Source organism: Mustela nigripes, chromosome 14 (assembly GCF_022355385.1).
Source record: "Mustela nigripes isolate SB6536 chromosome 14, MUSNIG.SB6536, whole genome shotgun sequence".
In the NCBI taxonomy this organism is placed as follows: domain Eukaryota; kingdom Metazoa; phylum Chordata; class Mammalia; order Carnivora; family Mustelidae; genus Mustela; species Mustela nigripes.
In genome coordinates, this window is record NC_081570.1 from 44,904,242 (window position 1) to 44,926,468 (window position 22,227).

The window sequence follows — 22,227 nt, forward strand, 5'->3', positions numbered from 1 at the left end:
AAAGAAAGAAAGAAAGAAAGAAAGAAAGAAAGAAAGAAAGAAAGAAAGAAAGGTCAAGTAGTGTTTGGTCATTAAAATGGCATGTTTCTCTCAAAGCTTTCAGGCTAATTAAGATGCAAAACACACACGGAGATAAAACGTTGCCCTGGATAAATCCCTTCTTTGGCTTTCTTTTATTGTACTTCATTTCATTGTTTTGTTTAAGTGTTCTATACTCCCACCCTTTCCACAATGAATTTGGGATAGTTTAGAAAAATATGTCAATACAAAATAAAATATCCTCAAATCAATGAAGAAGCAGGGCAAATTGATAATATTAAAGATGTGCATATAATTAATATTTAGAATTTCACAACAAAAACCTTGTAAAATTGTTAAAACCAATTAACAAAACTAACTCCAAAAGCCTACTGTTTATCACTTAAAGTGTGCTGTGGCTCTCTGTAGTCTGAATTGGGTGTACTTAAGATTCTGCACCCAATTTAATTTTAATTTGGAGGTGGAGGAGACCAACTTCAATACCCATGCTGACTTAGGTGTTCTTGCAACCTCAGAAAGCCTACGGTTTTCTTATTTGCAGGGAGATAAAAGTGGAACTAATATTTACTAGTTCTATGGTACATACTAGGCATTGTATCAGAAACTTGACATTTCATAATTCATTGAGTTTTCTTAACCACTCTGTGAGACAGGTATTACCTGTACTGGACAGATGACAAAACCATATGGGTAACTTACCCCAATTTGCCCCAAGTTCACCCAACTAGCAGAGACAAAATCAAGATCAACACAGGAACATTTGACCTCAAAGCCAACGTTCTTCTCGTGTCATTGAACTATCTGCCTGAGAGACAGGTAAAAAATTGTGGAATATGTTTCCTCCAGTTAGTGAGTATTAAATTCTCAAAGGTAGTTCATTCAAAGGTTGCCGTCAAGCTGTAGGCTGACCGGGAAATAACTGTCAGTTAAAAGAAAATCACAGTGTCTGGCGGTTAAGCTCAGCAAAAAGGAGTATGTGTGGTTATCTGTGGCTACTGGCACCGCCATACAAATGTCCTCCAACCAGCCCAGAGGAAAACGTATCCCAAGTTCCTCCAAATTAGAGACCCTAACAAAACAGGAAGAGTAAGAAGTTATAGGCCTGATACACAGAAGCAATCCTACTAATCAGGGAGAAAATGGACAATGGTGTGTGTTGTGTTGGCAAAGTCCCTTTCAAGAGCTATAAAAGAGGCAAGAAAAATAACACTGTCATTTGCACTAACAGCTGCCACACTGGGTGTCTACGAGGAGCCAGGCACTCTCTGAGTTTTGTTGCTAATCTTCATAATGTATAGCTCTTTTTTCTAATGAAGAAACAGAGGCTCAGAGAAGTTTCATAGATGGCTGTGGCAGGGCCACTAATAAGGTTCAGAGCCAAGGTCTCAGTCATGGGCTTAGCTAACTCTGAAGTCAATACACTCCTGACTGTGCTTTGTTGCTGTTCTTGTACCAGCCAGGCCAACCTGAGGCAAAGTTAAGGCAAACGGGCTAACACTGATGCCCAATATCAAATTCTGAAGGAACGGCAGCATCTACTTCTGGAGTCTTCTAGGCAGCAGAGAGATGTCTGCAATAGCAGTATTCTGGAGAGGACATGACCTCTAACCCATTTGTCAGGGAAAAGGAAGGGCCTTGAAGGAAGAGAGCTGGGACCTTTGAAATGCACATGATGGAAAGGGTAGGTGTTTCCAACTCCTTTAACTTAGTGGCTCTTTCATAAGCTGGTGAAGCTTGGGGACACAAATAATTTTAACAAGGTGTCTATAATATAAAGGGAAAAATTACAATTAAAAGTAAGTCTCTCAGGGCACCTGGGTGGCTCAGTCAGTTGATCATCTGACTCTTGGTTTCTGCTTGGGTCATGATCTCAATGTTGTAGAATCAAGTCCTGAGTCAGATTATGTGCTCAGCATGGGGTCTGCTTGGGATTCTCTCTCTCTCTCCCGCTGCCCCTCCCCATGCTCATGCTCTCTCTCTATCTCACTCTTGCTCTCTCTCTCTCTCTCTCTCACTCTCTTTCTCTTTAAAATAAATAAATAAGTAAAATTTTTTTAAAAATCAAATTAATCTCTCTTCCTATTAATCTGCTAGGGCTGCCATAATAAGATACTACAGATTGAGTGGCTTAAACAAAGCAATTTATTATTTTACAGTTTTGGAAGATAGAATTCCCATAACAAGGTTCCTGACAATTTAATTTCTGGTGAGAGCTCTCCCCCTGGATTGTAGATGGCCACCTTCTTATTATGTCCTCACATAGCCTTTTCTTGGTTCCTATGTGGAGAGAGAGCGAGAGAGCTCTCTGATGTCTCTTCTTATAAGGACACTAATCGTATTGGATAAGGACCTTACCTTTATGACCTCACTTAACCTTAATTTCTTCCTTACAGGTCCCATTTCTAAATATAGACATATTGGGGGCTAGAACATCAACATAAAAACTTTGGGGGGACACAAGCATTTATTCCATAATATCCTTCTACTCCAGACCATCAGTCAACATGTCTCCCCACTCCCAAAGCAATTACTGTTACCAGTTTCTGAGTATTCTGCCAAAGACCTTCCATGCACAACACGTGTTTACACAGCTGAAGGGACATTATGTACTAAGCTCTACATCTTCCTTTTTTCTTCTGTAAATAGGAAGTGGAGATTGTCCCATGTCTGTTTCAGTCCTTCTCATGATCACATAGTATTCCATTAAATCACTATAATTAAATGCAATCAACTATATACACATACTAAGTTTGTGCTTACACTGTGGCTGTTACAAACAATGCTTTAGTAAACATCCTTGCTCAAATATGTTTGTGTGTGTGTGTGTGTGTATGTGTGTGTGTGTGTATATATATGGCTGCTACTTAGCACCCACAGGATGAAGTCCCAGCTGACATTCAGGATCTAACAGAGCATGTTGGGTGCTGTACAGTTCTCCACTGTAGCAATAATCCCTAACCACTCACTTCTCCCTGCAGCTTGTAGCTTTCCATCAGACCAAATCAATAACATTAGAAATCCCCATAGTCTCTAGTACTCACACCTCTGAGACTTTGCAGGTATTATCCTATCTGTCCTTCTATATTTGTCTTCCCTGGCAAGTTCCTATTTATTCTATCATCTCTCAACTGTTACTTCTTCTGCAAAGACTTCAATCTTCCTCCCACAGTCTTAGGAACTCTGTCTTCAACAAAACTACAGAAGTTATATACATCTACATCATTATTATGATACTTTCATATGCTTTTCTGACTTCCCATCGTATAGTGATAAATATATGGAAAAAATTTGTTTCTCATCTTTGTATTTCTTATGAGTTAGTTAACTGAATTTTAAAAACAACTCTTTGAAGTAGCTCCTAGTCTTACTTTACATATGAGAAAAATTAGGCATAAAGGTATAAAATAACTTGCTCAAAGAGAAAGTAAATGTCAGAGCAGGGACTTGTACCCTAACATGGTGGTTTCAGAATCTTTACTACATAAAGGTCCTCATCAGACATGTCCAAACCATCAGGGCTCCTCTTACTCTTCTTCCAGAGGGGGTTCTTCTTATCTTTTTTCTCCCAGTTTCCCCATCTCTCCTCTCATTACAGCTCCATTTCTTCCTCCCCACAAACTATATTGACTCCCTCCTAATTAATGGAGATTCATTCAGCCCTCTCCTGTCTCCAGCCTCAAAACACTCCTCTTAAACCATCAAGGATCATCACACAAAGGGCTCCCAGCTACCAGAGCCCACACACCATCATAGGGGGTAGAAGATTATGAAAAATAATTATAATATTAATAGAACATCTGAGCCAGGTTGGGTTCATCAGAAACCAGACTTTTGATTGAAGATTAGCTTACAGGATTTTATTCAGGAGACTCAAGTTGACACCTATGGAAGGGAAGGGGAGAGACACAGAGTTGGACAGAGTAAGAAGTTAAGCTCTGATACAGACCTCAGCTAACCCCATGAGGAGTTCTGGAGCTGAGATGGCCTTTCAGACCTCAGACCTGAGATGGCCTGATACAGACTTCAGCTAACCCCATGAGGAGTTCTGGAGCTGAGATGGCCTTTCAGAGCTATACCAAGTTGAGATGAGGTGGCCAGGTTACTGATCAGTCATTGGAAGTGGGTTGCCCCTTGAAAGGAGGTGTGACATTGAGCAAAGCAGTTTGCTTTCTTCACCAAGGAAGACTGACCCTGAGGGTTGTCTTCAGCAGCACTCCCTGCAGTAATGAGTGCATTTCTGAAGCGGGGAGAAGGTCAATGTGGCACATCAGAGCATCTACCCAATGTCCCATCCTTTAAATTTCTACCATCATATTATTCTACAAACTGTAGCTTCATTTTCCAGATAAGACAATCAAAGTTTAGCAAGGTAAAGTTAATTGGTAGAGGTCACATAGACAGTAGCAACAGAGCTGGTATTAAAATTCAAGGCTGGCTGAGTGCAAAGCCATGTTCCTTCTCTACATTAAGCTACCTCCCTCAGGCACATTATAAATTGTATGACAGCATGTATGTGGTAATCTTTTGAAGACCAGAAATATAAACTCATAGAACTGAACTCCTTCCAGAACTGTGCTCTCCCATCATCCCCCAAATAAGCAATTCCCTCTGAGCCCACACACCCACTTGCTCTCATTTTCCACATGTTTACTTGGATGTAGTCACCAATTACATACTAGACAGATGTCATCTGGAAAAGAAGCCATGGTCATTGTCAAAGAAAAGTGAGAAATGCTTTCAAATTACACTTGATGTCTAGTCCACATGTGAGGCTAGCTCACCTTTTAAAACAAAAAATCTTAGTAATGTCCCCTAAATGTGGTGTGGGGACTCTGGGAATACCCACGGTTCTTTTAGGTAAGGTTCTATGAGGTAAAACCTATTTTCATAATAACAGAAAAAAGGTGTTGCTTTTTTCACTGTGTTGACATTTGTGTTGACATTTGTGCTGACACTGTGCTGACTGATGGTGCAGAAGTTAGAGTGAGTAAACAGCTGATGTTTTAGCACCAAACCTTATTAGTAGTTGTATTCCTTCACACCATGTACTCACAGTTAAAAAACAAAAATAAAAATAAAATCCAGTTTCACTCAAAAAAAATGTTTTAAGAAAGAGCTGTAAAAAATGTTTTTATTATTTGTAAAATAGACTGACAAACTATGGTTATTTAGACTAGGGTATATGTCATATATTTTCTTAAAATTTAATGAAAACAGTCTACCACTTTAAGAAGAACAACTCATGGCATTTGTTGTTAATGATTGAATTCAAGCTTTCAAGCAAGAATTTAAATTTTGGAAAATTTGTATCCGCCATCATGAGCTTAACAACACTCTAACATACACTTTTCTCATGAGATTGGTGGTGATAATAAGGAATGTGATTTTTTTATATTGTATAATGAAATGAGTCAACATTCTGAAGATCTGCATAATTCAATGAACTGATATTTTCCATATGACCAGTATAAGATATTATAAATTTATGTGTGGGCAAAAAAATCCATTCGAAGGAAAGATATATCAGTGGATTTCAGTGTAGTAAAATGTGAAAAGCTCATTGATTTGGTTTCAGATTTCACACTGTAACAAGCTCTAAGAAATTACCACTTGTCAAGTTTTGGTGTAGTATTAAAGAAGAACATCCATGATCGTTTGAAAAGGTTGTTAAAATGATTCCAGTACTCATCTACATATTTGTGTTAGGCTAGGATTTCTACACAGACTTCAACAAAACAATATACTGCACAGATTCTGGCTGCAGAACAGATGTGAGAATTCAGCTGTCTTCATTTAAATGAGATATTAACCAAATTGAAAAAACATAACACAATGCCACCCTTTTGGCTAATTATTTTTATTTTAGAAAATATAATTATTCTTCATAAAAATGTCATTTCTGTAAACATGGAATGGATTTATTATTGTCATTTTAAAATAAATGAACAAATACTATCATAATTTTTCAGTTCTAATTTCTAATCCTGATAGATATATCCCACATAAACAAAAGTGCTTTGAGTTCCTTGATGATTTTCAAGAGTGTAATGGGTTCTTCAGACCAAATAATTGAGGACCACTACTCTAGAATCACATAGCTAACACTCAGAGAGCAGAGGTAAGATTTTTCCAAGTAAGTTATTGAAATATTGAACGAATAAATGGAATAAGTATTTTTATCTTTTTAAATTTTTCTCCAAGGTTTTACTTAAATTTCAGGTAGTTAACATACAGTGTAATATTAATGTCAGATGTAGAATTTAAATCAGGTGATTTATCACTTACATACAATATCTGGTGCTCATCACAAGTGCCTTCTTTAATCCCCATCACCTATTTCACCCATCCCCATCTACCTCCCCTCCAGCAACCTGTTTGTTCTCTATAGTTAAGAGTCGGTTTCCTGATTTGTCTCTCTTCCCCCACCACCCCTTCATCCGTTTTGTTTCTTAAATAGAATAAGTATTTTTAAATGAACGAATGACAAAAGCATAAGGGGGATAAAGTATCTGCATAATTGTATGAGGCAAGTCAGAGAGTGTTGACTGAGGTTGGTTGTATAGATGTGTAAATCTAGAATATGAAATGGGAAGACCCCTAGAAGTGGAGATGAATATGATTTGTTCATTAGCTACCATATGACAGGCACTTTTTACACCTGCCCACATATTCTCACAATGACCTGAAGAGCCAGGTATCCTCATTCTGTTTTCACACAAGGGGGCATTGATTCAGGGAAGTTCCCTGACAAAGAGGACATGTGGCATAGCTGGGATTTGTCCCCAGATATTCTACATGGTTTCTGTTTCCCCACACTATGCTACTTCCCACCTGGTCTCTAACTCCCTCTCACTCCTTTTACAAAGGAGACAAGGCTCAAAGAAGGCAAGTAAGTGGTAGAGGCCACAGATGAATCAGTGGCAGACTTAAATCCAGAAGTATTTCTTGGTACCCCTGGCTGGGATTCTTTCCATTATCCCATGCAATGTCAGGACAAGTACCCCTGAAGAGAAAGATGTTTTGCAGGGTGACTTATATGGTCCCCCAGCTCCAGGCATTATGATAAGCAGGGCATCACTCTGGATGCTGGAGTTTGGGTCATGAGTCACAGATCATTCCAGTACTGGAGGGTTTCACAGTCTAGTGGGGAACACTAATGGGAACAGTCCTCATACACTGGGAGTGATCAAGGTTTTGACAGGGAAAATACAGGATTGTGTGAGATATGGAAGAAAAAGATAGCCCTGCCTGGGCCCGATGACATGATACCTGCACCAAGTCTTAAAAGACTCAGAATTACCTAGTGGAGAAAGGAGAGAAGGCACAAGGAATATAATGTGTGTCACACACACACACACCAGAGTGTGACTTCAGGAAGAACTGAAAATGTTCTGTTCTGACCAGAGAGGGAATGGCCACTTTTCAAGTCTGACAGCAGCCACTCCCTCGTTCCCCTCCATGCTCAGTCATACTGAAATACATTCAGTTCAAGTTTAGACACTTAAAATAACCCACAGATCCATCACATCTCCCTTCTTGAACTTCTAGAGGTCTAGGGATCCCAGGCTGAGGATTAGTGAGCCAGACACTGTGTAATTTTCTGAGTTTGCACAAGGGAGATATCACCTCACCCCCAGACACATAACACTGCAGGACTTTCCAGCCCCGCCTGCCCCCCACCCTGCCTGCCCATATTAAGAGGCCCTTTTTTTGCTTTATTCTATTCCTTTTATTTCAGCTGCTGGAAAGGAATTGGTCACCTCACTCTATGCATGCTCAAACTTCCTTCCCCTAAATAGACTTCTCTTATAATCTGTTCTGTGATCCTCAGTTCTCAAACTGGGGTGAGAACCCAGCTGCTAATTGGCTCCCTCCCCAGTGGGTCTTGGTTCTTGGTGGCCCATGCTTCTGTATCTTAATCTGATTATACCAACAATTTCTTGAGGACAGAGAACTTGACTTTCTCATCTCATTTCCACCTTAGACCAAAGAACATCTGTTTAATGAAAAAAGAAGAAAGAAAAGAGTAAAGGTTTTCATCCTAATGCAGCCCTCTTGCTCTTTCCCTGCTGTAACTGCTACCCAGAGGCTCCCCGAAAACTGCAGCAACATCTTTTCTTTCCCACATGGACAAGTTTGTCATGATTCCCTGGTTTATATTTCCCAACACACTCTGATTCAGAGGGAAATATAAGGACTCCACAGGAAAGCACAAAACCCAAGCACAACAAGCTGGGTGTGGGGAGATGCTGAGCGTGTGAGTCAGCTCCCAGACAAGAGCGGGTGCTGGATCCCTCTCTCCAAAGTCTTCCTCAATTTCCTTTCTTTCCCACTCTAGCCAGGATATAGCCTGAGCTGCAGCAGCTGATGGAAGCCGGGCACAGAAACCCATGGAGAAGTCTGAAGAGACAAGAGGAATCTCGAGCCAGGTCTTTCCAAAATCCAAAATGAAGGTGACCGTGAGGGTCCTTCCAGCTGCCACTAAAATGGCGAAATTATAACCATTTCCTCCAGGGTCTGGTTAAGTCTCTCCTGAAACCTTGCCCCATCAATCACCTCCTCTTTGAGATACAGCCTTTCTCTTTCTCCTGTAGCATAGAACCCTGATTGGTTTCATCCATCCAAAACAAACCATGTATTTTTTTAAAAGATGAGGACAAACAAAAGAATAATGAAAAATTAAATCCTACTCCTGAAACTTCTTTTGTCTTTTATCTATTTTTTTCTTTCTTTCTAATTGAATTCTCTTAAGAACATTTCTTTCTTTCTCTGGCTCAATGTTCTCATTTCCCATCCACTGTTAAATCCAGGGCAAGTTGGCCCGTCTTCCTCTCTCCTGATCACCAGTTCCACTGTGCACATTCCTGCCTTCATCTTATTGGACATCTGGGCAACATTTGACCCTCTTGACCATTCCTTTCTTTCCACTGTCCTACTTGGACTGTGACTTTTACAGCACTATTCCTGCTTCTGTTTTGTGTTGTTTTTCTATCTCTTTTGTCAGTCTTTCCCAGAGCTTCCCATGGCTTCCCCTGCTCTCTGCTCAAATATTGATGCTCCCTAGACTCATTCATTTCTTTTTTCGATCAGTTTATTCCTTTCTCACTCCTCATTTAAGAAATATTTTTTGAGTATATTCTTTGTACCAAGCATTTTTCTAGGCAACCAGGGATTTGTAGGCCAATTGGCTGTCCTGTGGAGCTTAGAGGATAGAGGGAGACACAAAGGTTCTCTACTCTACACGCTGTTACTAAAAGATTTCATTCTCATTTGTCATTTCACTTACCACCAAAACGCTCTTACTTTATAATCTACTGCTTCTATTCTGAACTTGATTCTGTGTTCCAGACACATATGTCTACCTCAAAGTCCTTTTACTAATGCAAACTATACAGGACATTATTTCCATCATATAGGAATTCAATCAATCCTGTTTGTTTGCATTAAATTTATTTCTCCCATAAAACCTATTTCTTCTATTTCCTATCTTTTATGCAAATGGCATCATCATTGAGCCAGCCATTTAAGCCCTAATTACAGGAGACATTTAAGAGTCTTCCCTTTCTGCAAAATGGGTGAAGGAGAGTAGGAGGTACAGGCTTCTAGCTATGGAATGAATGTCACAGAGATGAAAGGGACGGCAGAGGGAATAGAGTCAGCAGTATCACAATAGTGTTACACGGTGACGTGGTAGTTTTACATGTGTCGTGCAGAGCGTTAATGTACAGTGCTGTGGTGTACAGTGCTGTGGAATCACTATGTTGTACACCTGAAACTAATGTAACATTGTGTGTCAGCTACACCTCAGTAAAAACAAACAAACAAACAAACAAACAAATAAATAAATAAATAAAATTGCCGTTCTTTTACTTAACTTTTATCCAATCTGTTTCTAAGTCATAAGCATATCATCTCTTAAATATCTCTTGCTTCTGTTATACCCTTTTTACAAAAACCTTCCAGCTACTCTAGTCCAGTCAGCATCATTTCTTCCCTCCCTTGGATTAAGCTCCTGTGAGCCCTATACCATTATCCCTCTACAGGTGTGCTTTCTAACATACACTATTGATAATGTTACCACTTTGCTTTAAACCCTTCCATACTCTTCTGCTTCTGGGTAGAGGCAGAACTACTTTCCAGCTTGCAAGATCTCCTGCAATCTAGACCTTCCAGCATCAAGATCTTCCTAGCCTTATACTTCCCCAACTGCTTTCTGTGGAGTCACATGACCCAATGGCAAAAGCAAACTGAAATTTTTAGAGTTATCAGAATGCAAGGTATCCCATGCTTATACCTCAGCACCACCACAAAAGCTCTTCCCTCTTCCTGAAATACTACACTTTTTTTTATCTTCTTCTGGACCCACCTTGCCATTGTCCAACATTCAGATCCTGGGCTAAAGTCTTCCCTTACCCAATTGGGAATAATCAATTCTTTCTTAAAACACTTAGCACATGTTTCATTTATGGCAACTACCATATTTTAGAAACTGTTCTGACATTTTAGATTCTAGAGCTGACAGTTTTCACTTCTGTGTCCCTTGCTCTACAGACAGCACCTAGCACATAGTTGATGCTAAGAAAACATGTGAAGAAATAATAAGACCTATAAACCCAACTGTGCTTTAACTTTGAATTCATTTGAATTTGCTCTTATTTTAATTCCATAGCATTTTTTTTTTCATTTTTCACCTGAAGAACAGTATTTTTAGAGTGTGTATTATCTCTGGATACAACATGTTGTGACTCACTCTGATCTCTCCCTGGTGAGTACCCAGCCTGGCAACAGCAGAAGCCATTGCGGAGCCCCTGATAACATTTCTGGGGGACCAGCTGGTTATCTAGTAGCAGTTGGTTTTCCCAACCCTATTTCATCATGGAAGCAGCAGTATTTATTCCACAAGAATAAACAAAATTTCTAAGTAAAGATTTTCCTCCCCCACCTGCATCTTTAAGACAACTCTACCCTTTGTGGCCTTACAGAATACCTTATTCATTGCTATAATGTCCTGCATATCATTGCTTCCAATTAGTGAAAACATTTTATAACAAAGGAAGTATGACAGTGGGTTTCCATTTAAAGACTTTACTGGTCTTATCACGTGTCCCATTATTCATATACAGTCGGTTTGAGGAAATGAGGGAATGGCCTAATAAGGGCTCACTCTTTTTAAGATTTTATTTATTTGAGAGAGAGAGAGAGCATGTGTGCACACATGCATGAGAATGAGCAGGGGCAGAGGCTGATGGGGAGAGAGAAGAATAAGCAGACTCCATGCAGGCAGGCTGGGGCCCTACATGGGGCTCAAGGCAGCTAGATGCCAGGCTCAGTCCTGGGCTCCATCTCCTAACCCTGAGATCATGACCTGAACCAAAAGCAAGAGTCGGGCACCCAACTAACTCTACCAAGTGCCCCAATAAGGTCTCACTTCTGACATTAGTAGGAGACAACATCCTATGGAGAAATTTTTGTTTGCTAAACCATTACTTCGGACTCACTAGGTTTGGGGTTACTACTGTCATAAGGGAGAAATATTTCACTACAGATGTATTACTTCGAATGAGACAGTACTGAGGCTCCTACTTCTTCATATTTTTTGGGCTCCCCATGCTGCTGAATAGCCAAAGAACGGTATCACTGCCCCAGCAAGGATATCTGAATCTAATTGCTGGAGGGAATTAATGATGTTACACAGTGGTGGTAAATGGGACTGTATCTATGATTGAGGGGATTCATTAAGGCATTTCTTGTTCTCCAACAGTTCTGTTCATGGAAAATGAGGGCAATCCAAAGCAAAATTTTCTAGGATTTAGATCTCATAAGAATAAATATTTGGGTTACTTCAATAGATAACAAATGCCGTCCAGCTGAGAGATTGGCAGTGAGTAATGGAAATGCAAATGGTGGAAGAAGTCAGCTATAATTATCAACACAGGCCACATGACAATTAAATGAAAGCTGAGGTTATATCTGCACGTTTCCTTTAATTAACATTTTTCTTATCTACCCCTCATTTCCACCCACCACCTTTCCTTAAAAACCTTCAGGCTTCAAATGGGAATTTCATCAAACTGAAACCCTCATGTAATATTATGGTATTTGATGGGATTTTTGTGTCATGTATGTTAAGGACATCAATCTTTTGCCTGGACAAAGACAAAAGGAGGAGCTGAAGGGCAAAGGTGGTGGACATTGCCAAATTTCTTGCAATTGGACTACCATATTTATACTCCACCGTTCTATAACCTGCTCTGTGCTACTGGACACTGGCCTTATGAACCTATCAACAGACTCCCATGATCAATGGCCTCCTTGGTTTAGCCAAAGGAAGACAGGAGAGCAGAAGATGGAAGGAAGGTAAAATTAGGTACTTATTCTCTAGACTATTTACATAGCAGATCACTTCAGGCTGGCTGCGTCCCTGATTTGAAGGCCACAGGTCTTGTCAAGTATCCTCTACTAAGATGATCCTCTCTGGGTTCTGACAACTAACTCTGCTCCTTCAGTTTCCTAGCATAAGCCTGTAATCAGTTCCTGTTACTAGCCCCAGGGTACTCCAACATCCCTTATTTCCCTAATCCATGACGTTACCATTGTGAATAGTTCTTTTTGAAAACTATCTTCAAATCATTCAGTTGGAGAGTGTCATCTGTTTCTAGCTGGGTTGTTGACTGATAGAGCTGGTGCCCCTTGCATTGTGGGAGGATGGTTCTGATTAAATAAGAGTCTTAAAATGACTGCTGTTACAGATTTATACTCCTGTGGAGGTCCCAGATTTCTGGATGAAATAGCTCTAGGGAAGATGTAAGAAAAGTCCTTTTTTTTTTTTTTTTTTTTGGATAGAGCTGTTAATGGGCTTCCCTCTACCACCTCTCCCCAAAAGCAAGATATGTCAGGGCATCCTAAATGGAGGTTTGGACTCATTTACATTTGCTCTGAGAGTGAATTCTATAGCTATGGACCTTGGACTAGGCCAGCTGAGGACTGGCAGTGACTGTTCTAAGCTGACTGAAAAGGGCACTTGTGAACAGCCAGCCAGAGTCACGCCACAATGCAGCAAAAAATGCTCTTCTTTCAAACTGCTAAGTACATTTCCAATAAAATTCTTCTTCTCCATATATTAACAACAACAAAAACGGAATCATTGTGAACTAGGCCATGAAGGAGAAATGGGCTTCTAAATGAAAGGAAAAATGCCTCAGGAATCAAGCTCATTTGCTCCAGCCCCTCCACAAAACTTCCATGACCTTCCTGACCCTGCTAACAGTGTCCCATGCTCTATGGTTCTAACTAGAAATTCTAGCTAGAAATTCAGGGGCATTCTTACCTCTCCCTCTACTCACCTCAAATTTTGACCAAGCCTAGCTGACTGGAACTACCCAGAATGGGTTCAAATTGCAGCTCTAATACTTCAGAGAGTTGTGACTTTGACCAGCGTGTTTCATTCTTTAGTTTCAATTATTTCATCTGGAAATGGAAATAATGATATCTAATAGCCCTTGATTAAAGATAATATGAGAGCAATTAATATGTTGAATGAGCATGATTTGGAGAATAATTAAAACAAAACATTGTTTTCTATCATCCCTTTAAAATATTCTAAGTGGAAGTAATCTTATCATTCCCCTGTATGAAAAAAACATGTGCAGACCCTCCAATGTTTCTCTCATTCTTTCTCTTAGTCTTAGGTACTAGATAGTTCCAGAGTTCTCTAAGGAACAAAACCTGGCTCCTTAGAGACACGAGAAGGGTAAGAAACAAAAATAATTAGGTCTAGAGGATTAAAAAGAAGAATGACTGTCATATTTGAAAATTATATATCTATCTCTGGAAAGCTTAAAAGAATCTATGGACCAATTATTAGAAATAGGGAGATAATTTTAAAATGTGGCTGCTTATAAGATCAATACATACAACTTCATTCCTATTAACCTCTAGAATAAAAAATGCTGAATATCTTGAAAATGTGATTCAAATGAAGATTTCAATTAATAGAGAGATACAGCATAGTCATAAAAAGAGACTATTTTTAAAATGCTAATTATCTCCAAATGGATCTATAGATTGATACACTTGCAAATAAAACCCATTGTGGGGGGGTGCCTGGGAGGCTCAGAGGGCTAAGCCTCTGCCTTCAGCTCAGGTCATGATCCCAGCGTCCTGGGATCAAGCCCCGATCAGGCTCTCTACTCAGCAGGGAGCCTGCTTCCCCCTCTCTCTCTGCCTGCCTCTCTGCCTACTTGATAAATAAATAAAATCATTTTTTAAAAAATTAGGATGTTCTGAGGAGGCTGAATCCCTGATTCTAAAATGTATATGCAAGATCAAAGGCCAAATAATAGCCAAACACTTCCAAAGTGGGAAAATATTCTCTATCAAATAGAAAGACTTATTATAAAACTTGATAATTGAGACAGTATGGTATCAGTGTAGGCAGAGACAAACCAGTTACAAGATTATAATAGAGATTCATAGACTAGAACTCCACATATATGAAAAATTCATATCTGACAGGGGGACATCACAACCTATTTGAAAAAAGAGGATTTATTCATTTAATGGCACCAGGACAATTCAATATCCAAAGAGACAAAAATTAAATTGGGATCATTCCTACATGACATATAAAAAAATCAGTCCCAAATGGATTATAGGTATATATGATAGGCAAAACTGTAAAATTTATAGTGGATTATATAAGAGACTATTTTTACAATGAGATAAAAGCAGACACCAAAAAAAAATGCTAAAAGGAAAGAAAAAAAGATATAGTCAACTATATTGAAATCTAAGACTTCTTTATACCAAGACACCATAAAGAAAGTGAAAAAACAAGTCACAAACTGGGAGATCATTCATATTTGTAATACTTTTAAGTGACAAAAGATTAGTGTACAGAATACTAAAAAAAAAAAAAAAAAAAAAAACACCTCTATAAATTAATTAGAAAAATCAAATAACCCAAAATAGGAGTGGGCAAAATTTATGAACTGGCATTTAACAAAAAAGGTCACACTTACATGGCATTGAAAGACATTCAACTTTTTAGAAGTCTGAGAAATACAAATTGTGGTATGGTTTTTACTTACTACACTAACAAAAAAATCGTAAAGTTTGACATTTGTTGGTGAGGATATGAAAGGGAATGTAAATCATTATGAGAATTAGTTGGCATTATTTTATAAAATCAAATATTTGCATACCCAAGGTCCAGAAGTTCTATTCCTAGAGATTTATCTCTAGCAAGATCATGCAAATGGGTACCAGAAGACAAGCAAAAGAATGATCATAGCAACATTGTTTGTAATAGCAAAATAAATAAATGAGTAAACGAGTAACACAATAGTAATTTATAGGAAAATGGCATGTGAATTGTGGCAGAGTTACACACTTAAATATTGCAGAACAGTGGAAATTAATTAGCTATAGCTATAGATTATGACATAGATGAAAGACATTATGTTGTAAAGCAAATTTCAAATAATTAAACTCAGTATTATAACAACAATCATCTTGAAATAAGTAATTTGGAGAATAAATACAGATGTGATGAAACTATGGGAAGAAAAGGAATGATAAATACAAAAACGAGGAGTGAGGTTACCTCTGGGAAGCAGACATGACCATGAGAGAGGGATAGATAGTATACTGATACTGTTCTACTTCTTAAATTAAGTTATGGGTTCCTACCTATTTATTATTTTGCTTCATAACTATATTACATGTGTTTTGTGTTCAATAGGTTGCTGAGATTCAAACGTTCTTCAATCTTTCAATGTATTTTTTTTCAATCTTTTTTCTTTTTCCTCTGTCTCTTCCATTCTGATACTGAGACTTTACAGTGGATCATTTTTTTCAGGTTACTGAGCATGTTAGTTGGATTTGCTTCATTTTTTTATTAATTTAAATTTTTTAATTTAAATTCAATCTAATTAACATATATTGTATTATTGGTTTCAGAGGTAGAATTCGTGATTCATCATCCACATACAACACGCAGTGCTCATTACTTCAAGTGCCCTCTCTATCCCCATCATCCAGTTACCTAAACCCCCACCCACCTCCCCTCCTGCAGTGCTCAATTTGATCCCTACAGTCAAGAGCCTCTCATGGTTTTCCTCACTCTCTGTTTTCTTCATTTCATTTTTCCTTCCCTTCCCCTATGCTCATCTGTTTCATTTCTTAAATTACCCATATCGGTGAAATCATAGGATATTTGTCTTTCTCTGACTTATTTCACTTAGCATAACACCCTCTGGTTCCACCCACATTGTTGCAAATGGCAATATTATTCTTTCTGATGGGTGAGTAGTATTCCATTATGTATATATACACCACATCTTCTTTAGCCACTCATCTGTAGATGGACATCTGGGCTCTTTCCACAGTTTGTCTGTTATAGACACTGCTGCTATAAACATTGGGGTGCAGATGCCTCTTTGAATCACTATGTTTGCATCCTTTAGATAAACACCTAGTAGTGCAATTGCTGAGTGATAGGGTACTTCTATTTTTAACTTTTTGAGGAACCTTCATATTGTTTTCCAGAGTGGCTGCATTCAGTTTGCATTCCCACCAACAGCATAAGAGGGTTCCCACTTTCTCTGCAACCTTGCCAGTATCAATTCTTTCCTGACTGGTTCATTTTATCCATTCTGACTAGGGTGAGGTGGTATCTCCTTGTAGTTTTCATTTGTATTTCCCTGACATCAAGTGATGTGGACTTTTTTTTTTTTTTTCATGTGTCTGTTGGCCATTTTTATGTCTTTTTTGGAGAAATGTCTCTTCATTACTTCTCCCCATTTCTTGATTGGATTATTTGTTCTTTGGGTGTTGAGTTTGGTAAGTTCTTTATAGATTTTGAATACTAGCCCTTTATCTGGTAAGACATTTGCAAATATCTTCTCCTACTCTGTCAGTTGTCTTTTGGTTTTGTCAACTCTTTCCTTCGTTGTGCAAAAGCTTTTTATCTTGATGCAGTCATCCAATAGTTCATTTTTGCCTTTGTTTCCCTTACCTTTGGAGACGTGTCTAGCAAGAAGTTGATGTGGCCAAGATCACAGAGGTTGCTCCCTGTGTTCTCCTATAGGATTTTGATGGATTTGTTCACCATAGAGTTGAGGGTCCATTTCTGGGTTCTCTAGTCTGTTCTATTGATGTATGTGTCTGTTTTTGTGCCAGTACCATACTGTCCTAATGATGAAAGCTTTGTAACATAGCTTGAAGTCTGGAATTGTGATGCCTCTAGCTTTGGTTTTCTTTTTTAACATTCCTTTGGCTATTCGGGGTCTTTTCTGGATCCACACAGATTTTAGGATGATTTGTTCCAGTTTTTGAAAGAAGTTGATGGTATTTAATAGGGACTGCATTGAATGTATAGATTGCTCTAGGTAGCATAGACATTTTAACAATATTTATTCTTCCAATCCATGAACATGGAATGTTTTTCTATTTCTTTGTGTCTTCCTCAATTTCTTTCCTAGTGTTCAATAGCTTTCAGAGTAAAGATCCTTAACCTCTCTGGTTAGGTTTATCCCTAGATATCTTATAGGTTCTGGTTCAATTGAAAATGGTATCAATTCCTTGATTTCTCTTTCTTCTGCCTCATTGGTAGCATATAGAAATACAACTGACTTCTGTGCATTGAATTTATATCCTGACACTTTACTGAATTCATGTATGAGTTCCAACCATTTTTGTTGTTGTTGTTGTTGGAGTCTTTTGGGTTTTCTACATAGAGTATCATGTTATCTACAAAGAGTGAAAATTTGACTTCTTCTTTGCCAATGTGGATGCCTTTTATTTCTTTTTGTTGTCTGACTGCTGAGTCTGGGACTTCCAATACTATGTTGAACAATACTCGTGAGACTGGACATCCCTGTTGTGTTCCTGACCTTAGGGGAAAATCTCTCAGTTTTTCCCCATTGAGGATGATATTCACTGTGGGGTTTTCATAGATGGCATTTATGATATTGAGATATGTTCTCTCTATTCATACATGGTAGAGAGTTTTTAATCAAGAAACAACCCTATATTTTGTCAAGTATTTTTCTGCATCTGTTGAGAGGATCATATGATTCTTGTCCTTTCTTTTAATAATGTGGTGTATCACACTAATTGATTTGTGGATGTTGAACCACTCCTGCAGTCCAGGAATAAATCACACCTGGTTGTGGTGAATAATCCTTTCAATGTACTTCTGGATCCTATTAGCTAGTATTTTGTGAGAATTTTTGCATCCATGTTTATCAATGATAATGGTCTGTAATTCTTCCTTTTGATGAGGGTTTGGGGATTAAGATAATCCTTCTCTGGTTTGGGGATTACAATAATGCTGGTCTCATAAAATAAGTTTGGAAGTTTTTCTTCCATTTTATTTTTTTGAAACAATTTGAGAAGACTAGGTATTAATTCTTCTTTAAATATTTGGTAGAATTCTGCTGGGAGTCCATCTAGCCCTGCACTCTTCTTTTTTGGGAGGTTTTTTATTACTGATCCAATTTCTTTGCTGGCTATGGTTCTGTTCAGTTTTCTATTTCTTCCAGTTTGATTTGCCTCTTGATTATCATTTCTATTTATCACTAAAAGCTTCTGCCTTACCACTTTTTTCAAATTTATACACTTTTACTACATGGAGATTAGTTTTAAGTGCTGTTTTAAAGTCTATTTCTGATAATGCCAATATCTGATCTCCAGGTTGATACCCATTGTCTTTTCCCTTAAATGTGGGCCAGAGTTTCCCAGTCCTTTACATGTAAAATAATTTTGGAATAAATCCTGGAAGTTTTTAATATTTTGTTGTGAAGCCCTAGGTCTTGCTAAAATCCTCTAATGAATGTGGATTTGTTGTTTTAGCAAATGATCAGTTAGGTCAGACAAGTTCTAGCTCACTTTCTGTGGGTGGTGGTTTCAATATCTGTTCTGTTTTTAAAGCCTTTGCTATGTTTCATTAGGTCTGTTTCATATATTTCAGGAATGAGTTAAGGATTTGTGTCAATTTATACACAGATTCAGGGATCCCCTTCTCCAGAACTCTTCCCATGATGATTTTCCATACACTCTTGCTTTCTATGGAAATCACAGGACTCCCTTTCTAAGTCTTCTGGCTAGAACATCAGGGTTCTCCTTGTGCTATTGAAAAATTCCATGGACATGTGCTTACCCTCATGACAAAGTGCCTACCCTCATGACAAAGTGGAGGAAACAAAAAACAACACAGGGATTTCCTCTATGTTCTTTGAGACAAGGTGGTCCTTTTTTTTAATTTACTTAACCAGAAAAACAGGTTGTCACTAGTGGACTTAAATGTCCACATTATGACCACAACCAGAATCAAGAAAGGACAGGGAGAACTGCCCCCCCCCCACACACACACGCACAAAAGCAGGAATATCTTCTTATACTCTCCAGGTATTGGGAGGCCTCTGTCTGTATTCCTCGGGCTATATATAACACAGGGGAATTTTTTTAGAATTTTGTTATATGTCTCCTCTCTGCCACATGGGACTCTGTCTTCCCTTATGGCAAACCTGGGAGAAACTAGAAGGAAAACCCCTGAAACTCACCCCAGTTACGGGTCATTATTCAACAATGGACTTCCCTCCCAATCTGCCTGCTGTTGTTAATGTTTGGAGTCTTTAAATCAAATATATATATATATATATATATATATATATATATATATATATATTTGTTGTTGTTGTTGTAAGTTTTTAGTTGTAGTCAATGAAAGAGATAGGCTGGAGTGAACTTACTGCATCTTTGCTCATGTTCAAATTCATCTATTCTTTTTCATATGTCAAATACTACATAATACAATTAAAGATAACAAAAAAGGCCCACCCTCAGAGGCTCTCATAATTCACTGGACAAGGCAGACTCTAAACACACTGTTTTAGGGAATTTGGCTCCAACAAGGAGAAAAGAAATAGAGTCTGAGGTAAAAGGAGATATAGAGTAACACTGAATGAGAGGGGGCTTTGTTGTGGATTCCTTTTAGTTTTTTGTTTTTTGTGTAAGATTTAGCTAAGTGGGGGTTATGGTTTCTTCTTCTCACACAATAGTACATTTTTACTATTTTATATTTATTTAGAATAAATTATTTCTTTCTTCCTCCTTGGATACTAAGCCACATGAAAGCAGGTCCATATATGTGTGATTCACCCTTGTTCTATTCCACACAGGAGGTGGTCAAGATATGTTTGCTGACAGATTATGTAGTATCTGTCACTTATTTATTATACCAGGTGCTGTCATGGCTCGCCCATATCCTCTGCCCTTTACTTCAGTCCACACTGACCCAACCTCAAATTGCCGGCTCCCAAATGTCTCTGCTTGAAGTCTTTCTCGGACTTCTAAAGCATGTTTTGTCCACCTGCTTGGCAGGTAGATAGTGCCAGGTAATGAATATCTGCTAGAAGAAGACCACAAACAATGACTGACAGAGTTGGTTTATAAAAGCCCTAGCCGCTTCCCCCTTAGGGGGTTAACTCTGTATCCTGTATCCTACACTAACTTTCAGATTTTCCCCAGCAGAATTTAGTTCCAACTGCCCACAGTGATAGCTGGTTTGATGATGCATAATTTATTGGTTACCTTTTCTTCTCTGACCCACCTTACCAACCTCTTGTATTTCTTTATCCTCTGATAATAAACTACTTTCACCTTAACCATATTTCAGGATATGCCTCTGGAACAACTGAAATTAAAATACTGCCTACTCTACATACATAGACATAGTCTTTTATTAAGAATTTTCCTTGTAGCTGGTGGAGTGGGCAGAGCACTGGACTTCACATCAGAAGGCCCTAGTTCACCCACTTAACAACTAGGTTACCTTAAACAAATCACTTGACTACTCTGAGGCTCAGATTTCTTCATTTGGAATGTGGAGTTAATAAAATCTACTCATAATATTATTTTGAGGAGAAAATAAATATATGTGAAAGAACCTATCATGGAGGCCAGTGCCTAGTGAGTACCTAGTGTAAGATTAGTGTGTGTGTGTGTGTGCGCGCGCTAGTTGAGTGGAAGTATAAAGAATTCTTTCTTGTGCTGTGAATTATCATGCCTGCTTCATTTTTTTTTTTCCTGAGGTACAGTGGGGGGTTATATTAACATGTCCAGTCAACATCAGGAATTGCTAATGGTGGGGAAATGTTGGAAAGCTTGTATTGTTTCATCTTGAGGAGAATGCTTCTAATTAGCCAGAGCCTGTTTTATTTCAACATAAATGAGCAATGGCTCGGTGGATGGTCCCACTATTTCTGAGTCCCATTGTGCTCCACAGGAAATGTACAACAAATACTTCAGAGAGAGCACATCGTCTTTTAATTTATATGGATTTCTCTTTTATTTGAGAATTGTTCCATGAAGTCTTCATGGCTTCATAGTCTTTTAGGTCATAAAGAGACCCTAGTGATCAAGAACAGTCAGACTCCATTGTTTTACAGTTAGAGGATCAGAGGCTCCAGTAGCCTCTCTTATAGTATTTCAGTTGTTGAATGACAACTGTCTTCAAATATCTATAGGATTAATAAATGAGAGAACTGGAAGTCTTATTAAAGTGACTTCAAAAATTAAAAGTGGTGGGAGAATTCTGAATTCTACTAAAGAGGGAAGATTCTGTCAACTGGAGCTGTTCACAACCAAAGAGATAACCGAAGCTCACTATCCCTGGAGGTATGCAAAGAGGAGAGTGAGCCTATATTGAGTACTTATAAGAGATTCTTGTTCATGAAAGGGAGACTTAACTAGGGACTCACGTACCTTCCAATTTTATATTCTATAGTTTGGGTTTTCATACAGGAAATGCTTGCACAGTACAGAGCTTTAAGTATATGCTCAATGAAAACAATGACTGATTACTACCAAACCCCACTGGGTACCCTCAGGTTGCCTGAGAGATAATTAATTCTCATCTCACCTCCATGAGTCCCATGCTTTTTCATATTGACACTCCACTTAGGGCCAGTCAATCCCATTTCCAAGCAAGGTGGAAGCTTAGATGTTTGACACAGGTAGGGGGTGCAGGAGGCCAGGCCTGACCACAGAAATGAGGATGTTTGCAACAGCCATGCGAGTGCACGGCATGGACCTCTGGTCAAGAAAGAACCTGCCATTCAGCTGTCAGGAACAGTGAGCCAACAGCCTCCAGCCATTAGCACCTTTAGGTTTCATCTTAGGATG